The sequence below is a fragment of the Pinus tabuliformis genome, chromosome 3_1 (genome assembly GCF_031772625.1).
Source record: "Pinus tabuliformis cultivar Carrire ecotype Pingquan chromosome 3_1, CPIR1, whole genome shotgun sequence".
Classification (NCBI taxonomy): domain Eukaryota; kingdom Viridiplantae; phylum Streptophyta; class Pinopsida; order Pinales; family Pinaceae; genus Pinus; species Pinus tabuliformis.
The window spans coordinates 552580600-552604524 of record NC_142301.1 but is presented as its reverse complement, the minus strand read 5'-3'; positions in this window follow the sequence as shown (position 1 = coordinate 552604524).

The following is a 23925-nucleotide window of genomic DNA, read 5'->3' as shown; positions in this document are numbered from 1 at the left end:
TGGGTGAAGATGGAGGTGATGGTGGTGAAGCTAACAGCGGTGTGGGTGGGCATGGTATTCACGATATTCACTGCTTTATCAGATTGATCGCACTTCACAGTGAGACCTTCACGAGCTCTTCCTTGTTCCCTCGTGGAGGTGAAATCGAAGGGCTATTCTCTAGTCCCCTACTTCCTTCGTTTCTATAGGTTTCTCTCCTTTGCGTATCTCCAGACATCGAGGCAACTACATAACCATTTTCTCACACAATAACATTTTAATCCAAGTGTTCAAAGACTTTGCTTACTTACCTCGCGGTCCTTTAAGAAAGCATCACTCTCCCTCGTCGTAGCTAACCGATGTGTCAACTACGAACTCAGTAATGAATCCTCCTATAATTCCATCGAGCCAGTGATCAACGACGCATGTGATCTGATCCTTCGATGCTTCCAATATGTGCACCAATTCTGGGGTCCACACAATAGGACTGTTATTGGGTAGCAGATCCCCTAGTAGTGGATTTTTGGGCTTAAAGCTGAGTTTTGGGTAAATGTAATATAAGACCCCACAAAATGTGGGCACAGAGCATGAGAGTTTAGGGTAGTTTACCCTAAAATATTGTAATTTAATATAGATTGTGTCGGCCTACCCATGGTCCCCAAACCATGGAGATGTTTAAATAGAGTGAGCCTCTAAGCGTAGAAGTCAGTTTTTCATAGTTCTAATCTTAAGAGTTATGGGTTTATGAATGCGAATTCACTCTGAGTCTGTAAGTTCGAGTAATGGTTGGTAATAGTAAGGGTAGGCTCTGTAGCTGTGTGTGCAGAGGCCTGGTAGGGTCCACAACTGTGTGAGTGGACCCCTGCAGTTGAGTGCGCAAGTGGAATTGGGATTGTAATAGAGAAGAAGATTAATAAAAGATAAGCATTTCTGAAATATTGTGGATCTGCTCATAGATCGAGGTGTTTATTATTGTATTATGGTTTTATGCATCTCTTTATAGTTTATGGTTGCATGCACTTTCTATGAATCTTGAATGATTGATAAAGACTCCTACATTAAGTCAGATCTATAATAATAACAGAGTAAGGATAAAGGATCTAGATTGCACCTCTTCACGCTCGACACAAGAGCTGCACAAAGGTCAGACAACTGTGCGGAGTAGTACAAGCACGTAGGATCATATTGCGACCCTTGCAGACTTCATCAAGACATCCCTAGGGTGCAGAAACCTAGTTCCAACACCCTCCCATACTACCTCGGGTGAGACCTCAGTCCACGCTCCGCAGACTGTTGCCGAAAGGGCAGTAGTGTGGGATTTGTCTAGCTAAATCACTTCTAAACCTAGGTCAGGGCCTAGTAAGCCAAGAAATGGTCCCAGAACAATGGCAGTGCAATGCACTAGAATGGGCATTGTGCACGACACCCACACGATGGGGAAACATACATCAGAAGAATATTGGAAAATGGCGTGCATGTAGAAGGCAGATTTGTTTACGATTTGGAATTCCCCAACAACAACAGCATAGAGGGTAGAAACCACAATTGTGCCCACCGAGGAGACCGAGGAAGGCCAGGAAATATCCACGGAGGAGGACATATAGGGGGAGGTGGAGAGAAAGGAATACACGGACCTTACGACAAATTCGACCCAGCTTAAGAGGTCGTGCACCCAGGAGCAACCAACTACACGCAAAAAGACAAAGACAATGAAGACCTTGGAGGGATACCTTCTTGACAGTAATGAACTAGTGCACAATGTCACTAAGGATGATCTGGAGGAGTTGATGACAGATCAGAGGACTCTGTTGGGAGCGCTTAGAGAGCATTTGCAGGCATTATAAGTGTGACTCCCGGGAGTGAGTTGACCACATGGCACGGCGGGGCCATCTGACGATACTCAGCTGATGCACGCACACATGGCCCGCACCGTTGGATTACTAGAAGATGTAGTTCTGGCAGCAACCGAGGATGACCGGACCACATGAAGGGCTGGGGGTTGAATTTGGCCACTCTTCCTAGAGATACACTATACCAGCTGTAGGATGGGGTAGCTACTGAGATCCGCAACAAGGAAGGCCGCGCCCTCCATGTCTTAATGGAGCAAAAGGGAAATCTGGAGCAGATCAGTCTACAGCATGACAACTTGGTTGCACACAACCAAGGATTGGAATAGGCTATGGAGGAGGCCTGTAGTAGCGTGCTGGAACTAGCTATGCCAACAGAACTCCCAGCAGCCGAAAAGATTCATCACATGGTGGCAGGATTCCGTAGGCCCAAGAGGAGGCCGCAAAAGTTCAGTTGGAGTTGAACTGGCAAATCGCTAAGATGCAGTTGAAGGTGCAAACCTCTACACCTTCGGAAATCAGAAAGTAGTGGAACCGCGACATTAAATTGGGGATGGAAGTGATAGAGCATGTTGTACAGGACTGCACAGGATTGTTGGATTAGTCCCTTCTTACGCTCACTTCACTATAAGAAGACCCAATGTTGTAGCAAGTAGAGACAGAAGAACAGGAGTTGCAACAAACTTATGACAATGTCTAGGGGACTGCAGAAATAGTCACCCTCACTCAGCGCTTGGCCATGATGAGAGAGGCCCAGGATTTGAAGGTACTGGTGGACACCGCATGCTAGAAAGAAGCAGGGCTTAAAGCATGCATCTAGCCTTGCCTTGATGAAGCATTCATGGTCACCACTGCGATTGAGGGGAAGCTGGCCCATATGTAGCACACATATGCCCTAAGGCAATAAGATGCCTCCAACAACAATGAATTAGAAAATCGTGCACAATTGACACAGCGGACAACGGAAGATTTTGTGTCAGATTTCAGTGCAGCGCAGATATTGTTGAATGGACTACGAGCGAAGATCACCGCACCAGCCGAGTGACTCATGACGAGTCATGATGATTGAGTTGGGGGCCTACTCGGCAACGGATCCCCCAATAGTGGATTTTTGTGCTTAAATCTGATTTTTGAGTCAATGTAATGTAAGAACCCGCAAAATGCGGGCGGAGAGCGCGAGAGTCTAGGGTAGTCTGCCCTAAAATATTGTAATTTAATATAGATTGTGTCAGCCTACCTATGGTCCGCAGACCTTGGAGATGTATAAATAAGGTGAGGCTCTAAGTGTAGAAGTCAGTTTTTGATAGTTCCGATCTTAAGCATTATGGGTTTATGAATGTGAAATTCGCTTTGAGTCTATAAGTCCAAGTCGTGGTTGGTAGTAGTAAGGGTAGGCTCTGCAGCTGTGTGTGCAGAGGCCTGGTAGAGTCCACAGCTGTGTGCATGGACCCCTGCAGCTGAGTGCGCATGCAGAGTTGGGATTATAACAGAGAAGAAGATTAATAAAAGACAAGTGTTTCTGAAATATTGTGCATCTACTCGTAGATGGGGGTGTTTATTCTTCTGTTATGGTTTTATGCATCTCTTTATAGTTTATGGTTGCACGCACTTTCTATGAATCTTGAATGATTGATAAAGACTCCTAAATTAAGTTAGATCTATAATAATAACATATTAAGGATAAAGGATCTAGATCGCACCTCTTTGCACTTGGCACAAGAGCTGTGTGAAGGTTAGACAAATGCGTGGAGCAGCACAAGCACGCAAGATCAAATTGCGACCCTTCCAGACTTCATCAAGACATCCCTAGGGTGTGGAAACCTAGTTCCAGCACCCTCCCATACTACCTCGGGTGAGACCTCAGTCCGCGCTCCACAAACTGTTGCTGAAAGGGTTGGTAGTGTGGTATTTGTTTGGCTAAATGGCTTTTGAACCTGGGTGAAGCCCCAATAAGCCAAAAACTGTCGAGCTTCCACCTTCCCTAACTATCTGCTAGCTTCGCGATCCACTCATATAGCTTAGTGGGAAAATATGCGAAGAATATTTCATGGATCTCTGTGTACAGGTAGCAGTCTAACCACTCTTCTTTTGACAGTCGCGGGTTCCTGCTCTCCTATGCCGCGAACTCGTGAATTTTTCTATCCAACCAAACTTCAATTTCCTTCTTTGTTGGATTCCAACAATATGACATCAGACATGTCTATGCAGATTCCGGTCCCGGAAACAAAACCATTCGTTGGTTTGAGGGGGCCTAACTTAGGTTTGGAGTTAATTAGCCAGACAAATCCCTGTACTACTGGCCCTTTCGGCAACAGCCCACAGAGCGTGGATTGAGGTCCCACTCGAAGCAGTATGGGGTGATGCTGGAACCAGGTATCCACACCCTTGAGATGTCTTAGGGGTCATCTTAGTCCAAGCAAGAATGACTTTGCATAGGTCACTTCACGCACTCTCCTACCCTGCGAGGCCTTCACGCTTTGTTATAATTGACTTCGCGTAGCCCTAATCAAGGGCTGAGGTGATTTTGCGCTGCTAAGGCAGTGATCTGTGCCCTTTTCCTACGTTACACTAGAGATCTTACTCATCTTCTCGTAGCTATTAGTTAACTTCACATAAAGATATACTTATCTTATATTCGCTCATTTAACACATTCATATAAGTTCGCACATCAATTAAACAGTAAATTTACAATTCATACCCAATATACTTTAATCCATAAAATAGAAAAATATACACAAAAATGATATGAAAACTCTTCTTTATTACTTCTTCAATGGTTACAGACTCAACCTACCCTGTGCGCTCAGCTGTAGGGGTCTGCCCACTCAGCTGCGGGCTACTGGGCCTTTGCACACTCAGCTGTAGAGCCTTCTCCTACTCTACGACCCAAAGACATGATTTTACACTTTGATCAGACTCAATGCTTCTATTCCATACTTAGATCTCATTATCTATCTCTACAACTTAGAGCCTCGCTCTATTTATACAATCCCATGGTCCACGAACCATGGGTAGAATTCTCGAGCTAACATTACATTACAAAAGTAAGGGTGGATAACCTTGTGACTCAATTACAACCTCACGCGCCATGCCCATACTTCATGGAATCTTTACATCAGACGTAGTCAAAACTTGTGCTTTAAGCCCCAAAACTTGCCTTCGGGGATCCCACACCCAATAGTTGGGTAGGCATCTTGGGTTGTTTGGGTGGAGAAAAGTGTAGCAGCTGTGGTAGGGCAGGTGGCGGAGGCAATAAAACTTGAGCATTGTTGTATTGGGGCCTCCACCCCTTGGGCGGGGCATTCCACTGAGGTTTTGATGGAGCATATGGTTGAAATGAATGGCTAGCTGGCTGGGAGTGATACTGAGATGGAAAGACCAAGGAAGGGGTGTAGACCAGGAAGGATGAGTAGGGGGTCCCCAATAAGTATGGATGTGGTTTGGTTGGGGTTGTAATATGCATGGGATGACCCTTGCCTGCCCTACTAGTATGGTCTAGGCGCATGAGGTCTCCTTTGGTTTATGTAGCAGAGCTTCTCAGTGACCCCTTCATCTCCTTGACATACACATTTGAGTCTAAGCAAAAAAGGGCACTTGTTTGTGGAGTGGTTTTCTTCACAGATTGAGAAAATTTCAATAGAATTTAATGGACATTCATTCCTAGGATTCCTCCTAGTGCATCTAGGACAAAAAATGACCAAGGCTCTCTTTGCTCCCTCCTGCTTTCTCTTAATGTGCATAGTGTCCATTTGCAAGGCAAGGTTTTGCAACATCTCATTTTTGAAATCTTCCAGCATGTTTCCAATTTCACCCTTGATGGATGAGTTAGAAGAGGATGTACTGACCATAGGTTGACTACCTCTACCCTTTTTCCTAGCTTCACTGGAATAGTTTCTAAAGATAGTCTTTATATCCTCATAGGGTAATTGGTAGATATCTCCTCCTGTTAACAAGTGTAGGGTATCTAGAAGATCTTCCCTTACTCCCTAAGTAGGACCAACTTTAGTGACTCAAGGTCAAGTGTGCACTTGGCCCTATTGTAACTAAGCTAGAATCATTCTTCGTAATACTCTAGGGATTCATCTTTGCCTATGGTCATCCTAAAAATTTCCTCTTTAGTATCCTTTGACCAACAGTAGTCTCGATACTTGTTGTTAAAGGCTTGCTACATCTGAGCCCAAGTTGTGATGCTATCCCTAGGTAAATCCATGAACCAACACAATGTTGCATCCTTGAGGGTAGATGGAAATAGTTTTAACTTTTGCTCATCACCTGTATAGTCATAGGTTTGACATATAACAACAAACTCAAATAGGAAAATGTCGGGGTTTTCTATGGTCAAGCCATGGAAATGAGCTAGGGCAGAGGAGCTTATATTTTTCATCTTAGTGTCCCCATTGGTTTGCTTGATGGGGAAAGCACGCTCAATGCTCTATCTATTCCCTCTGTCATTTCTGTTTTCAGCCATTGGTCCAGTAGGAATGGTCTCTTCTTCTTCTTCTTCTTCCCCTGTAGGTTCTTCAAATATGTCTGGTTTCTCACCTTAGGGTTCCTCCAGTTCACAACCACTGAAGAACAGGGAAGGTTGGCTGTTCGATGTAGTGGTGGTATTTGGCAAAAATTTCCCTAAGTTATCCCTATTCCTACAAGGCATGAAAGGAAATGTTTTTGGGTTGGATTTTTTGTTTTTTTTTCAAACATGGAAACTACTTTGCAGAATTGAAATTGTTGATTAAATGAAAACTACTAACTGAGTGAAAAACTACTTGCTGAATTGAAATATTTCTTGCAAAATGGAAAGGAAAGCAGTAAATGTAGAATGAAAAAGGAAGCATTCATATTACTTTTGCAAAAATAAAATAATGGTAGAATATTAGAGAGAATAAAATATAAAAAAGTAGTGTTCATGTATTACTCAGAAACCTCCCCAGAAACAGTGTCAAAAAGTGATGAGAACCAGTATTGTAGCAATAATGTTGCAACTCCTGGGCTACCAACTTTACTTTATCAACCCGAGGTTCGTACAAACTTGGAGGTGACAATGTTGTATACACAAGTAACAGTGATGGTTTTGCCTTTTGTCATTGTTTAGCTGGCGAGAGACCACTGGGTTTTTCAAGCCAAACTTCTATGGAGTTAGAATAAGCTTGGTTTCTTGATGGAAGAAAGGGAAATCGACTCTAAGGGAGAGCTATTGTACTGCAATAATGGAAAAGACCGAAATTCAATGCGAAATCACACCATTTCCTAATTAACTGCCAAGAAACTATGCTTTTCAATAATTCTAAATTATCATGAACCAAATATTACTATCTAAGCATGGAAGTAAGAATCATCAAACATCACTAACGTGCAAGTAAAGGGACTGAAATAAATCTTCTTTTATCTTTTTGTCTTTTCATGCAAAACCAAGTATGCAAACTAATTTCTTTTGGTGATATGGTAGGTGAATTAAGGATTTTGGAGGATGGATGGAAGGGTTAGGAGATGGTTGGATGGGGTGGGATACCCTTGGGATGTTTTTGGTGACTTCCTAGAGGTTTTCCCTTAATTCAGCCTCAAAACAAGCCAGTTAAGGAAAACCTACTATATGTACAAGAAACCTATAGGATTCTCTGTAAACCTATAGGATAGAGTCGAAAGAAAAATGGAAGGTGTTGTAGGTGATGGAATGCATAGTGAAGGTGGTAGATAGGTGGAATGAAGTGAGGAAAGTTATAGTATCACTCAAAAATCAACAATAAAGATAGAGGATGGTTGGATTCGCTCAATGTGATTGGAAGAATTTTATAAAAAATGATGAAAACTAGTGAAGGTGATGGTCAAAACAAGGAATCACTATGGTGGATGGAGTGGAAGGTGCTTTCTAGCTATGAAGTCTTTGTCTCCTCTTAAAGCACCTGCTCTGCATAAAACATGTATAATTCCCACAAAGCTATGCAAATAAGAAGCATTCTCATAAGCTGGAAAAGTAGAATTAATGAACTAACTACCTACATTATGCATGAGGAAAGTTGCTGAAAGGAATAAAAGAATGGATGAGATCTACTACAAGAGTGAAGATAGTAGAGATGGAAATGAAATCCTACTTTGCAAAACTGATCAAATGCTAACTTAAATATAGTAACCTCTAAAGCTTATGCAAGAAATAGAGACCTGTGTTTTTGGGGCTACATAAGGGTCCCTTCATCAAATCATGATCCCAAAGGGAGGAAATGAGGCCAAGACACCCACTAAAAACCTTGTGGTACTCCTTTTATCCCTACTAACTTGCTACTCAAGTAAGGCACAAATGGAAGCAAACTAATAAACAACCAATCCAATCTACACTACTTGCAACGAAAACACATCTAAAAGGAAATTAACAATGAAGCTATGAGACTAATGTTATCACCCAGGTTGTTCCCTATGACTCCCAAGGGAATACGGCCGGGGTAACCACTAACCAATCTTTTGATCACTGTTTCTAGCCAAACTGTGATCAGAGAGGGCTCTCTCTTTATGATTTGTATTTGTTATGATAGTGTTTTTAGGCTAGGTATTATGCACAGGTTTTGTTTATGTTTTGGTTGAAGAGTTTCTTTCAGGTCTTGTGATATAATGTTCAAAGAGTCAAATATCACTGGGCAATGGAGTCTATGGCTACAGGTGTCTAGAAACCTTGAGGTGAATTGGTGAAACTTACAGGGCCATTTGGATACTTCATATAACAAAATTTTTGATTTATAACATGAACAGGTGAAAAAACCAGTGAAAGCAATTAAGAATTTTCACTAAAGTATTTAAGTATTTCCACCAAACTAGGTATGAGAAACGGATAGATGTATCAAGGGCAAAACTTGAATCCCTGGGAATGTCTATCACTGCAAAAGATATAGTTTTAAAGTGCAGCAATTAAGAATTACACTTCATTCACTGTATCTGAAGAAAACATGGATAATAGCTCAGATTGAGTTCAGGGTAATCAGTGATTAAATCCTGGAACTATTCTTCTACTTTGCTATTAAGTGTAAAACATTTAAACAATAAAAGAGAACAAAAGACTCGAAAACATGTAACACAGAGATTTAAGAAAGACTTATTGTTTTATGAAACAGTCTGGAATCCTGCAACATTCACCATTCATCACAATGCATCAAGGTATGCCAAGCTTTGGAATTTCCATTCACCCTTTGTATTATTTCTCTGAGAATTTTACAGCAAGTGAGATCTCCAAAATGAAAATAACAACAACCCCTTAAGCTTATGTGCGGGGCGAATATATACATACGATTTTTACAAAAATATCTGAGTTCTAAGTTATCTCAGACTTAATGTTCTCACCAACTTTTGAGATATTATTATCAGAAATTTATTACAGCATTGAATACAAAATAAAGGCGTCTTGATGTTCTGTCAGAAGATATTTTGGCCTTTGGGAGCTGCTAAGTCGGTTGGGATACTTTGATCAAATGCTGGAGAACCTGACTTTATGGCTCGTGCGCTGTATTTTTGGTCTGCCACCTGTGATTGTGATTGCTGCTGTGGTGAGTAAATAGCCCTGCTGAGTTGGCTTAGCATCTGTCTTTTCCTTGTGGAGTTATCCACCAAAATTCTGCTTGTGCATGACTGCTCAAAAACTGGAGAAAATTAACGCTCATGGGTTCTGGCTTGATAAAATTATCTGTGTCAAATTTCTCCACACTTCCTGTGTGGGCAATTGGTGTTTTATGATTGCCTCCATAGTTTCATCTGCTTCTGTATACTTAAAGAAATTTGGTGGTGTATCAAACAGGTGATCAATTTCATTCATAATAAAAAACAGGTTATCCACCCTATCATACAAATTCTGCCCTGATGCTGGCCCTGTTTCTGCTGAGGTACTGGGCTGTTTTGCAATTTGTGCTGCAGCATGGGCATCAACCCTTTTGATGTAATTTTCCAAGGTAAGCAGTCTTCCTACACTGCTTAATATGCTGGGGAGGCCTCTGTTCTGCAATGCCAGGAATCTGTCCAGGAATTTGTTGATTTCGGTCTGCATATCCTGTGTTCTCCTCTCCAACGTTCCAACTAGGCTTCTTAGTGTCAGGACTCTTTTAACTACTGAGATTGTTTCAGTCCTATTAGTAATTCCCATGGTAGCTAGTTGAGAGCTTGTTTTGTTATTTAAAATATTGATCATTCTGCTGGCAGCATCTGGCATGTGGCCAAGGCTTGCTCTAGCTCTGTGTATTTCCCTGTTTTCCTTTGTAATGAGTACTATTTGCTCATCCATAGTCTCAATATACTGCCACTGATTGGTGATGGACCGACCAATGTTACCCCAGAGGACTGCTTTTAACTCTGCTGTTACCTTTTCTAGTGTGAGCTCCCTTTCCAGTTCAGTTATCCTCTTCTTTAGAGCTTTTACTTCTCGTTCCTTTGCAGCCTCATTCTGCTTGCTCTTATCAAGTCTTTCATTTACTTTAGTCAAAGATTTTTTGACTTCATCAAGCTCTTTCATTTGAGCCTCAAGAACTTGGATTTCGGCTTGCAGCTTCTGCATATCCAGACTAGGAGTCTGCTCTGTTGTTGGTGTAGCTGTTGCTGTAGTTGGTGCTGTAGGCCCTGTCTGTTGAGGAGGAGGAGTAGTTGTTGGAGGGACTTCCTCAAGATTGATTATTTCAGGAGGAGGTTGGGAGGTTTGGCCCTCTTCTCTTTGCTTTAATGCTGCTTGTAGTGTTGCCTTTGCAGCTTCTGATTCTCCTAGCTTGTCTTGAGTCCGAACTAGCTCCTTGTACAGGGATATCATTAGATCTGTAGCATCCTTTTCCTGCCTTTGCTGGGCAACCTCATCTGTTTGTGGATGGATGGTAGCTGGGAGCTTGATTTTCTTTCTTAAGGCCGCCATGTCTGCATCCCTTAGCTTCAACAGTTCTTGGATACCTTTAACATCTTTAGGATCATGTCCTATTTCTATGATTACATCTTCTAAGGACTTGATTCTGTTGTCCTTGGCTTGTGATGACGCTCTCTCCAATTCCAGCTGAGAGGCTGTATTATCAAGGTTGCTCTTCAATTTGTAGTTTTCCAATGTTTCATCTGCCAAGGAGGCATACACCATTTCACCAGTTTGTTTATGCAATTCGATTTTATCCATAGGGTGTATGTCTTTAGCCAGAACTTCCATGTTGGTCCTTAGGTAATCCGAGGTAGATTGGGGATGTAGAGTTGTGGGCATGAAGTGACTCATGATCATTTTTCCTTCACTTACATCAAAGGCAGACATGAGTCTTTGCTGATTGGTGGGAGCCAGGTTCAGCAAATGATTGTACAACTGTACTTTAATAGGATCACTCCTCCTTTTAATGTCAATAAATTACTGTTTGATGCTTACCTGTCCTTCTTTGTGCTGGCTGGAGGAGCTGACCTCTCCTCCTATAGCTCTATCATGTTCATGCTGGAATGAACTGGCTGAAACTTCTCCGCTGGGTGGGCCCATGCCCATTGCTTGTCTAATTGCTATGTCATCCTCTGGAAAGTCATTTAATCTTTGTCTTTTCTCTCCCTGATTGATGGATGAAGTCAGGGGAGTCTCTCTATCTCTTTTCCTGGTTAAGTCCTCCTTTTGTGGGGTTTGGAGGACCGAGGTATCAAAAGTAGTTTTTGCCCCAGGAGGCACTATTTTCTGAGCCTGTTGCTCAGTGGAACTTGGAGCATCAATCACTTTTTCTTGCTGCAAGGGCTGCTGTTTATTATATTGTACCTCTTCTTGCTGCTGCCCTTGTTCCTGCTGCTCCATCTCTTCTTGTTGTTGTAGCAATGTCTCCACTTGTTCTTCTGTCAATGGAGGTGGCTGTTCCACCTGCTTCCCTTTATCTTTGCTTGCTGTCTGCGGTGCCTTCTCGGCAGTTTGCTGCTGTGTTGTTGATGATGTAGTAGCTGCTCCAAGCTGCTTTTTGTATGAGAGGGGAACCTGTCCACAAGTTTCTAAGTCAGCTTCCTTTTGCATATTTCTATCCTCTCTCTCAAGTAGCTCTTCATTAGTAATTTCCTCCTCTAGGGTACCCTCTTCCCAACTTGATGCATTGGCATACTGTTCAATCTCAGGTTGTCTCTTGTGTGCATAGCTACCCAATTTGTATTTTATCCTCCTGAGGGAGACAAAATGATTAGGGTCATAGGGTATCCATTCAAAACTAGTTTGCAGTCTGAGGCCCTCCAGGATATTGTCTGCCTCCTTCCACCCCTCCTCTTTTCTGTTGTATAGGAAAGGACCCAGCTGGCTCCTTACTTTTAACTGTGACTTCTTGTTCTTGCTTTGAAAATGGAGGTAGTCTGTGTTTCCAAACTGTCTGAAATATTCCAAGGCAAAAAGCCTCATGGGGACATACCTTGGCAACCTAAAAGGGTTCAACTCACAGCCATATATCCTGATGACTGTGTGGTTTTGGTAAAGGTACCAATTACCAATGCTGTAGGACTTATTCAAATGGAGAATTCTCCTCATGTCATCAGTTAGTCTAGGAGGAGGAGTACCATGCAATACTGTCATGGCTGGATAAATGAATAAGTCAATGAACTCAGAGTATGTGTAAGGCGATACAGAGGTATGATGAAAAACAGAGGTCCAGAACACAACTGACCTTGGACTTCCCTGGGCATTGAGTTGCTTCAAAGGAAAAGAGAAGGTGGCTGGCTGATAGAACAAGAATAGGTGGTATATGTATGAGGTATACCGGAATAGTCTTTCCCTCTTCAAGTTCATAAACTGGTCATGGATTTTATCTGCAATGTATGTAGCATAATCATAATGTACAACTGAGGGTTTACCAGGAGAAAATAGAGACAGCATTGCCATTATGCTATCATCCACATCCTCCATTCCCTTGAATCCTAGGGCATAGCTGATCAAATCTACTAACATCCTGCACAATTCATTCAAGTACTGATATCCAATAGGAGGAGTTCTGATGGATTCAGAGCTTGGTTTTACAAACAGCTGATTGATTTTAATGAGTTGGTCACTTGACAGCTTGCTCCCTTTCTTTATCAAATTCTGCATATGGAGGGGGGTCAATTGCTTGGCAGTATGGAAGTGCAGCATTTCATTTATACTCTCTGGGGTGATGTGGAACAGGACTGAGCCTATGGGGCTGATGACAGCTCTTTGGTTTGGGTCATAACATTCCTAGCAGCTGTAGACCAACTCTGGCATAGGATTTACCTGGGGGAGGTTGTAGATGGGCAAGTTTGAGTCCCAAATCCCCAAGATGTCTACTCCACTCAGGTGCTGGGCTTTCAACTCATTCATCATCTGAATATTATACTTGGAGCCCATAAGAAACCAGTCCAGCATTTGATAATCCATGTCTCCCAGGGCTTTCCATGCTAATTCCTGGTGAGGAGCGTTGAGGGGCTTGATATTCAGAGCAATAGGAGTGTCCATGGTTTTCTTTAAGCTCAACAACTCTAAGTAAATGGCTCAAAAGGACCAACACAGAACAGAGGTGCTTTTGTAAAAACAGTGTTGAGTTTCAGGTATCAGAGCAGGAAATTATACAACAGCAATTGAAATACTGTTTATATCAGGAATCAAGGCTACTGTGTGGTCTCACTATCTCCTCTTCAATAGGTGAATTCCATAAACAAGAGTCTTTAGGGAATGCGCAGGCAACACCTCTTTTTAAGTGAAAATACGGGCAACAAGGCTCAGCTGGCGTTTTTGGACTTCATAATTACAAATGGGGTATATGCAGAGGGAAATGACCGGTGAAATTATGATTTTTATCGTCTCTTTAGCTCTCTGAGTAATTTTATTTTCAATTGCAGGCGTATGGAGGATAGAAAACGAGAAATACCTGGTAATTTACGAACAGAGGTCGTGTACGCGTGCAAGGTTGATGCTGTGGAGGTCGCCTTGGTCAACTGAGCAGGTTGGCAGAGTTTTTAGGACGTAAACGGTCATGCAGAGAAAACAGTAGAGAAACGCGCAAAAAATGGGAAAAATAGGCGTTTTTTGGCTTAATATGGGCTTTTTTTATGATTTTGGCGCTTTTTAGTGATGACGTCAGCATGACGTCATTGGCGGGTCAAGGTCAAGTGACGTCAGCTGACGTCATCGGGTGACGTGGCGGTATGTTGTTGGTCCATGGGGGATGGTGCGGTGGCAGCCACGTCAACGGCGAGGTGGACGAATAACGGAGACAAGGACAAGCGGACATGACGTGGCGATGTACTACTGGAAAACAGTTGGCGGTTAGGACCGTAGCGGTTACGGTTAAGGCTAGCCGCTACGGTCTCTCGGGGTGGTTTAGGTACGGTCCCAGAAATGTCAGACCCGGCTCCGAGAGCCTTCATTGTGCGACGCGTGGACTGGCCCTGACGTGACGCAATGTCACTTTCTCGGGCGTTAACTGTTCGCTGCGGGGGCTGCTCCGATATTATTGTGGATCGTCGGATCCTCGGGACCTGATCCGACGGTGGGCGGAGCAACAACGTACTCGGAGTATATGCGCGGGCGGAAGACTTTGGGTTGTGGGTTTTTTGCAAGGTTTTCAATGTATTTGAGTTAGTATTGGACCCCCACGCTAATGCTTGGAATAAAGGCTAAAAAGGGGGGTTTTGGACCTTGGCAATCTTTGCAGAGAGGGTTTATGGGTACAAAGGGGTTCTTATGGGGTTTTTAATACAAATGAAGGTTTGAAAGGTAAGTTGGGCTTTTGCAAGGGGGAGTGGGGTGGGACAGGTTCACCAAAGTGACCAGAGGTCATTTTGGTTCCTTTTTTAAGAACATATGGCTATAATGCCAAAGGAAGGGGTATTTATAAGATTTGGGACTTTATACACCATAGTGTTAGTATTATTAGGGGAAGGGTAAGATAGGGGAGCTATATAGTAAAATTAGAGGTTAATATGAATGAGGGGAGCAAATGAAGGGGATCTTACTGAGTTTATCTGAAATTGATTTAGTTTAGAGACTAGATAAAAATAAAAGGTTTTTAGACAAGAAATGTGGCTTCTGAATGAACTAGAACCACCATAAAACCATGATCTCTCCATGAATCTTAGCTGAAAAAAGGGAATGTTAGTAATGGAGTGAAGGGGGAAAAGGAGGTTAGTCATGCTCCTTGCTGCAATTTGATGGAATTAACCACTTTGTCCATTGACAGATTTTTCCTTCGCAAAACACCTTTTGACATATGTGCAATGGTGAAAATACCCTTTCTGCAACCACAACTGCTTACCCAACTATTTTCCTAGCATTTTTTGCTTCTCCTTGGAGGGTGCATTTGGACTTGCAAACCCTTACTTGCCTTTTCTTTTCTTTGGCTTTTTATTTATTCTTTTCTATCTACTTCTACCCTTATCTCTTCCAAGGTCCCAGATTAGGCTGTTGGGATCCTTTTCTTCTCTACCTAAACTAGTTGTCTACCAAGATTAAGCAGTTTGGACAGACTCCTTTCTCTATTCTATAACTCAAAATTGAAACATGGCATGATCCAGGTTAAACTGTTGAATCATCCACCAAAATTGAAATAAGGTCATCAATATTTGAAACACTTTACACACCTCTTGTTCTCTAGGAAATATGGGATCTTTGTGATATCAAAGCAGAGCATATTTGGACTTTCCTTGGCCAATCATGAAATATGAAATCTATTGGTATAGGTATCCAACAACTAATATAAACATAAAGATACAATAAAGAGGAGCCTTGGCTGCTAGGGTTGGTCCCTAACTAAGGGATTCATCCCTCCAATTTAACTCAGTGGTATCTCAAAACAAAACTCATTCTTATTACCAAAGCAAAAAATTACATCAATAAAACTTTCACAAGTCTAGAGCTCGAAAATAGCTTAGAGTTTTACAACAAAGAGTAGAATCCTAATGAGGCTCTAGGCCTATCTAATTATACAATTGAATTCCCAAATGAATTCCTTAAAATTAGGGAGGCTCGGCTCCTGAACTCAAGATAAACTGGCTCTTTGTTTCTCACTTGCTCGGTTGCCTTCTAATCCTCATGGCTTGGCTGCTTGCACTCTAAGCTGGTCTGATGGATGGAGGAATATTCAAATGGGGAAAAAGTAAATGAGGAGGATTTACCTCCTACAATCCCTCTCCCTTGTCCCATTTGAGTTTTAACCTTAGTATTTTCCAAAATACCTTGATTTTCCCCTTGAATCTTGCATTCAATGCATATTAATCCACTAGGAATAATATCCAACTCTAACTCATCTCATAAACAAAATATAATAAAAAACTGTAATAAGTTGTGAGAAAAGTTGGGTTGACTAAGCTAGGAGGTGAATTAAGGGCCATATACTTACCCAATGATGACGCTCATCATGGGGTGAGGCTGAGGAAAATTGACATAGGATTCTGGGAATATTCCTTGATTTTAGAGCATTCTAGAAGGATGTCCAACTCTTATCTCATCCTATGAGCTCGATTTTGGATAGGCTATAGATCATTTAACCCTCTATACTCTCATCCATTTCTACATGGAAACTAACTATCTAATTATGGAAAACCATTCTATCCCTAATTTATGACAAAACCACTTGCATTTCCCTATAAATTGACCACTCATCATAGTGATCAGGAGGCTAGAACTTGGATATTATAGAGAAATACTATTGTTTTTAGACTTGAAATCATTGTCAATAAATGTTATGTTGCTGGATTAATGTGCTATTGGCATGATGGGGGTTTGGAATAAGCTGGATGAGTGACACGGAATCCAACCACATTGGGTGTAACTTCTCCTTCTATCAATAAATAAAGTTGTTTGCTCCTTTTCTAATACTTTTGTCTATACCTATGATGAATGTGTGTTCAAATGTTGTCGATTCCATTTGTTTACATGTTAGGCCCCTATACTACTAGTGTAACCCCTTATTATTATTAGTACAACCCCATTATTATATTGTTGTACCCATGTAGTCCCCATATTGTTACTATTGTGCCCCATAGAAGCCCACTATTTTTATTATTGTGCCCTTATATTATTATTGTTATGTTGGCTCTTATTATATTATGACCCCTTAGACTCTTATATATAGAAAGGAGGTCTTTTGATTTGTATCATCCAAGAATTATTCATTTTTGTAATGTAAAGGAGGTTGCCCCCTCAAAGAGGCTTTCTAAGGCATTGATCTATCTTTTCTATCTTTTTGTGAGCTGGTTTCATAACACTTGTTATCAGAGCTTTGGATTATAGGATTTTGCTGCTCCAAATAGGTCATCGTGGAATTTTCGCTATAAATTTTTTTCTGCAATGTTTCAGAAGTGAAAAAAAACCCATTTGAGATGAAGTCACGATGAACCTTGGGTTTTGAATTTCAGAGGTTTTTGTGCACTATTTGCTGAGATATGATCTAAGGAAGTTGGTCTTTTTGCAGACTCTTGAATTACATTCCAAATAGGTGACCTTGGGAAAATTGACATAACTTTTGTTTTGAGCATCAGATTGCAATTTCATAAGAAGTTACAGAAATAGGACGGACTGTAGCTTCCTGTGTATATTTTTTAGACCAGAAGGTTAAAACAGTGACACGTGGCACTTCATACAAGTTTGCTCTTCTGAAAAGGTATATAATCAGGTCATCTTGGGAGATTGTACATAACTCTTTCTTGGAGAATATAAATTCAATTAGACTGGTCGTATTGGAAAGAGGACACAGAGGGCTACTACAGATCACAATTTCAAAACTTAAAGATCTGAAAGTATAGAGTGACAGTCGTTTCAAGATCAAGCTCCTAAAATCAAGAAAAAACGAGATGAGGAAGTTTGATGGCAAGGATCCAGTAAATTGGATACTACATATGGAGAAATATTTTGATCTACATGGTCTACCACTATTAGAAAAGGTATGTATTTCATCTTCATATTTAGAACAAGATCAATTTTTATGGTATAAAGGGCTTTGTTCTCGTAAACAACTTGTTGCGTGGTCAATTTTCACGGAGGAAATTATAGCACATTATGAGAATATAAAGAGAAACACCACAACAATTGGAAGAAAAAAGAGAAAAAGGGCTTTGTTACAAAGTGGAAAGCAAAATTATGGCAACAAGGAATTCTACCCCTCACAACTATAAAGATGGAAGTGTTGTTTCTCCTAGCCTTCCACAACCTACAAGGGTTACACCACAACAATAGGAAGAAATAAGAGAAAAATGGCTTTGTTACAATTGTGATAGCAAATGCACTAAAGGTCATAAGTGTGATGAGAAGAAATTATTTTACATAGAATATGAAGAGGAGGAAGAAAATGATCAAGAAACATCAAAATAAGAGGATATATACCAGGACCCAACCCTAGAGAAAGAAGAAATGAATCCGGCCATATCTTGTAAAGCATTGGCCAGAATTACCACTTCTCAAACTCTCAAGATAGAAGAACATATGAAGAATAAAAAGGTTCAAGAAGTGAAAGATCACATCAAGAAAGAAGAAATGAATCCAACGATATCTTGTAATGCATTGGCCAGAATTACCACTCCTCAAACTATCCAGATAGAAGGACATATCAAGAAAAGAAATGTTCAAGAAGTGAAAGATCACATTGAGCATCAAGAAATGAATCCGACCATATCTTGTAAAGCATTGGAAGAAATTACCACTCCTCAAACTCTCAAGATAGAAGGACATATCAAGAAGAAAAAGGTAATAGTGTTGATTGATTTGGGTAGTACCCATAATTTTATTAATTTTAAGATAGCCAAGGACTTGAATTGCTTCCTAGATCCAACACTAGAGTGTCAAGTGATGGTTGTAAGTGGAGGAACCATAAATTTCTCTGGAAAGTGCCATAATATCAAGCTATCCATGGGAGAATATGTATTTAATAGTCCAATGTTTTCCGTTCCAATGGGTGGTGCTGATGTTGTACTAGGAGTCCAATGGCTACGATCCTTGGGTATAACAGCTTTTAATTTTCAAAAACTTTTTATGAAATTTTCTTCGGAAGGAAAGGAAGTTGAATTAAGGGGTATCACAGGGAAACCAGGAAATATAATCAACTTTGATGGAATGATAAAGCTTCTAAATAAAGAACGGTGAGGCGTAATTTCACAATTATGTTCGCTAACTGTTCGCACATCGAAATCATGTATTTCTCTAGATCTCCAAAAAGTCTTGGACAATAATTCCAAGGTATTTGAGACTCCCAAAGGTCTCCCATGTATTCATGATCATGATCATGCTATTCATTTTATTCCAGGATGTGTTCCTCCAAACGTCAAGCCTTATAGATATCCATATGCCCAAAGGAGTGAAATTGAACATATGGTTGCAGAAATGGTAGACATTGGTACAATTATCCAACCAAATTTGACAAACAAAGGAAGGTATGAATGGAAGAATGATGATGTAGGGTGGGAACTTATTCAAAAGTTGCCAAATATCCCAGTTCCAACAATATTGCCAAAACTTGATAAGGAAGGAAAAAGCATCTTAGAAACTGAAGCATTTACAGAATTGAGAAGTCGACAACTACGAAATCGATCAATTTCAAAGCCTCTCATCATGTGAAAGAACATACTTGTTGAAGATTTCACATGGAAGGACAAGAATTTTATACAGAAGCATCAAGAACTACTCAAGCGTTGAGGACAACACTTTTTGAAGGAGAGGGGCATGTTAGGCCCCTATACTACTAGTGTAACCCCTTATTGTTATTAGTAAAACCCTTTTATTATATTGTTGTACCCATGTAGTCCCCAAATTGTTACTATTGTGCCCCATAGAAGCCCACTATTGTTATTATTGTGCCCTTACATTATTATTGTTATGTCGGCTCTTATTATATTATGACCCCTTAGACTCCTATATATAGAAAGGAGGTCTTTTCATTTGTATCATCCAAGAATTGTTTATTTTAGTAATGTAAATGAGGTTGCCCCCTCAAAGAGGCTGAATTCTAAGGCGTTGATCTATCTTTTCTATCTTTTTGTGAGCTGGTTTCATAACATTATAGTAGATATATCATATGCTTTGGTTGTTGTCATCTTCTGCTTATGTTGGGAGGTACTGATTGAGAGAATTTAGTTTCAGTGAGAGCGATGAGGGAAATTCAAAGGAGATCAAAGGAAATGAAGGATCACAAAATAGGTTCTTTTATCTTATCTATCTATTGTAGGAAAAGGTTAAACATCTTTGCTTCTGTTGTTCTAAGTGTAACTACCCATTTAGGGAAGATGTACTTATCCATAGGTCTAAATTCCGTATAACAAATTGGTGACTCCACTAGGGAATGACCATCATTATTGGTAGTTTACCCTTATCCTATTATGTCCTAGTAGACTTTACTTGACTTCATTGATCTCTTTTTAGTCATTTTGAAGCTTTTTTGGTCAAAAAAGTGTTCTTAAATGTCTGTTGATTGTGCTCTATGGCATCAGCGCAGTGTTGTTCTTGACACGGTGCATTGTAGAGAACCCTTGGCTTAGAGACAGTGCTCTGCAACGTACTATCTCCCACTCAGGGCTGCGCTGAACCTTGTCAAGCCAAAAAACCCATCTTTTGCTTGATTTTTTCCAAATTTGCTTCTGATGTTGTTTGTTGAAGATCAATGCTTTTCTTTGTCTCTGAAATCAGTTTGCATTTCCTTTCCCCTACTTTGACCTTGATTTTTTAGTTTTTCTTAAGATCTTTCTTTATCATTATCAATTCATTGTCAAAGTTAGCTTACATTGATTAGTCTTTACTTTTCTGAAAATAATTGTTGTAAATTCTTCATTTCTTTGAAAAACAAATTATAGTAAAGTCTTCATTTCTTGTGAAAAGCATTGATTGAACATTTGTGCATTTAGTTTCTTTATGTTCATCTAAACATTAAAGAAATGAAAAGGAAAACATGCATAATGCATTTAGAAGTTTGTGTGTGGTTATAGCAATGGTATAAGAAAAGTTGCATTAGATGTGCTCTATGCTCTTTGTTTAGAGATTCTGATTGCTCTATCCATTTTAGTCACAGTTTTCATTGTTTAAATCAAATGAAAAGAATGTTTCCCATCTTAGTTGCATTATAGGAGTTTCAGAAACATCAAGTGGTGAACCTCAAAGGAAAACTTTTAAAGAAGATCAACTAAAATTTATCTCAATTAACCTAATGGAGCATTGTAACTTAACACATAACATTTAGAGGTCTAGGCTAGAGACGTGTTCTGACATTGTTAAACATAGAAGTTGTTGCTAATGGTTTGTGATACATTCCAAGTGTGATACCTCATTCCACATATGTAATTATATCATAGCTTGTCCATGTACTTTTAGGTATATAGGGCAGTGTTATAGTAGAAAATGTATAAGGGAATGCTCTCATTTTGTGGTTTCACATTAGATAGTGCTAACATATATTGGGTCTCCATGCACTTTATGGTATATTTGGGAGGACTACATTAGGTTGCTATCCATCCATAGGTAACTGAGTTGGCCTCCTTGTATCCTATGATACACCAAAAATAACATTCCGGGAGATTACCTGGACATATGTTAAGTCCTTGGTTTACTGAGGCAGTATATTATAGTTCATCGTTACTTGATAATCCTTTTTGCTAGATTATCTCTCTTTTGTTTTGTTATGTTATTTTGATTAAAATAAAATTAATTGACCGTGGATAGCATCCTCCATGTCACTCCTTAGTTGATATTAGGTTGAGACATATGGAAACAACTCTGGAGTTCACCGATCAAGGAATTCCTTTTGATGGGAATCCTAGTCCTTTTCCTCCTTTCAGAAATATTAGTGCTCCTTATATGCATACATTTTCCCTTTTTGGACTTACCATGAGCTTGCCAGTATGGTTGTTCTCAACCTCCTTGGCCCCACAACTAAATATTCCTACAACTGGACAAAATCAACCTCTAGTTGATCCTAAAGTTAACCCATTACCTTCTTCATCGGTTGTTTCATCCTCCCCTTCTTCCTCTTCACCAGGTGAAATTATTGACACTAGCAACTAGGTGGATAAGAAGAAGAAGAAAGGGCAGAAGAAGAAGAAGAATAAAATTCAGCAGGGGGGCAACCAAACAACCATTTCTTCGAATGGAACTTCTGATGAGAAACCGTATGATAAGCCTCACAAACTTCGATATCCTTGTAAACTTTGTACGGGAGAACATCTTCTTTGAAAGTGTTATGGTATTCCTTAGATCTTAGAAGAATGGTCTTGTCGTTCACATCATCCCATGTCATCAACTTTTGGAGATCATGATGGTGACACACCATCAACTAGTGGTAGTAAAGTTCATAGAAAGAAGGATAAAGTTAATTTTCCCTATAGGTTATGTGAAGGGAATCACCCCATTCACCTTTGTCCCTATCTAGATGAAGCCCAAAAAGTGTTGGATAACCATCTTGCTTCTCCCTAGTGACTTCCATATGGTTACAGGAGGCTCTCCCTTAATCCTTCACTAGTTGATGAAGTGACTCACCCAGATCAACCATCGGTCAAACCCACTTTCTCTGATTGTAAATCCCATGAGTCTATACCTGACCAATCACAGGTTGAGGAAACGGTTGACCCAATTTCACCTTCAGTTAATTGTACCTTTCCTATAGAGAGTGAATATGATAGCACTCAAGTTCTTTTCGTTTCTTCAAATTCAAATGAGCTTGGAGGCAACCCTCTTATTCCATCAAGACATGAGGAAAATCCTCGCATTCTCGTAACTCAAGGGGGTAATTCTCCCATTCTTACGATACTCCCTCCAAGTAGTCTGCTCACTTCCCTTGATTGGAATTGACTGGCAGGATTTTGTCTTCCTTCTTATGTGCGCTTCCAGATGATAGTACACGTTTATAATATGATTGTATCTGGTACTATTATAGATGAAGGTGCATATGTGAGTATCCTTTCCTCCACTGCTTGGTAGGTGCTTGGTTTTCCGCCACTTGTGCTTGTTACCCAGAATCTGTTGGGTTTTAACATAGGAACTAGTTAACCATTAGGGATCCTTCCTTAGTTGCCTATTACTTTGGGAGGAAAAAATGTTTATCTCAATGTGATGGTAGTCCCAGGTCCTTTAGATTACAATTTTCTTCTTGGGTGTGATTATGTTTATGACATGGGATTTATTGTTTCAACACTCTTTCAAGTGATGTGTTTCCTGCATGAAGACAAAATTGTCACCATTGAGCATCTTTCATTTCCCAGCCCAAATATGGCTTCCAGTCAACCATCTTCACTAAATGATCCTTTTGTCCCATTGGTATCTTCCCTGCCATGGGTCAATTATGTGGCAATCCTTTCCATGCCGACATTAACTGATGATCAATTCCATGATGTTGTGCATTATGTACTGGGGGCATTAGAACCAGATCTCTCTAATGGATTTCTTGCTACATATCCCTTCCAGAGCATTGTTCTCCTATATGATGAGAACCTTTTGGAAGTCCTGACCTCTTATGGGTCATGATCAAGGAATCATGAGCATAGTTCCTTGTCTTGTGTCAAGCTCATTGTTGTTGGGAAAAGTATCCAATTCGGAATGCCCTTATCCCACTCTAAGAGGTGATAGTGCCTTAGCAACAAACAGGTAAACTTATTCGAGTATTCTTCTTTATGAAATGCAAGTGAGGAAGAAGGGTCTAACTAACCTGTATCTTCCGCTAGTTTTTCGATCCAAATCACTCCTCTCTTCAGTAGCTCCTAGCTCCCAGATCTCTCACTGGCCCAGCTTCACCGAATTCCTACAAGATCACAAGAGAGAGAAACTACAAGAAGATACAGATATACATTCATAAAAAGCTCAAGATCAGATTAAGCTAAACATGTAAGCATAACAAAACATCATTGGTACACAGCATGTAGGAGAAACTCAAATAGTTTATTGATAGAGTAATAAAGTCCAAGAGGAGATACAACCAAGTGAGGCCCGATCCAGCATCTACCTCCCAGCAAAGGAAACCCTTCCTCTCCTCCAACAAAGCATAAATCACCCAATGTACTAATCTCAATCTCAAACCAACAACAATTCTCTGCAAAGTAATAAATTCCAGCCTCCTGAGCCTCTGGGTGAGAGATCCATATATAGATGTGAGCAGAGAGGACGAGTCAGCTCATGTTTTGACTTGTGGCTTCTCTCTGTCAGTTCTTGCTTCCACTTGGAGGTTGAGAACCTCTTACTCA